This window comes from Penaeus monodon, chromosome 20 (assembly GCF_015228065.2).
Source record: "Penaeus monodon isolate SGIC_2016 chromosome 20, NSTDA_Pmon_1, whole genome shotgun sequence".
NCBI lineage: Eukaryota > Metazoa > Arthropoda > Malacostraca > Decapoda > Penaeidae > Penaeus > Penaeus monodon.
Genome location: NC_051405.1, coordinates 46,962,042 through 46,962,302, shown reverse-complemented (window position 1 = coordinate 46,962,302; position 261 = coordinate 46,962,042).

Here is a 261-nt window from a genome sequence, read left to right as displayed (position 1 = left end):
GGGTGTTGGTTTGGGGGGGGTTGTTTTGTTTGGGGGGGTGAGTGGGGGTTTGGGTTTGCTTGGGGGGGTTTTTTTGGGTTTGGGTTTGTTTTATTCCTTTTTGGGGGTTTTGGTTTGGGGGGGTGTTTTTTTTTTTGGGTTTTGGTTTTTTTAAATATAAAGAAATTTGGGGCCAAAATTTAATACAAAAGTTTTTTAAAAAGAAAACCCATCGGGCCGGGCCCCTTTAGGGATTTCTTGGGAAAAAAAAAAGGAAATTGG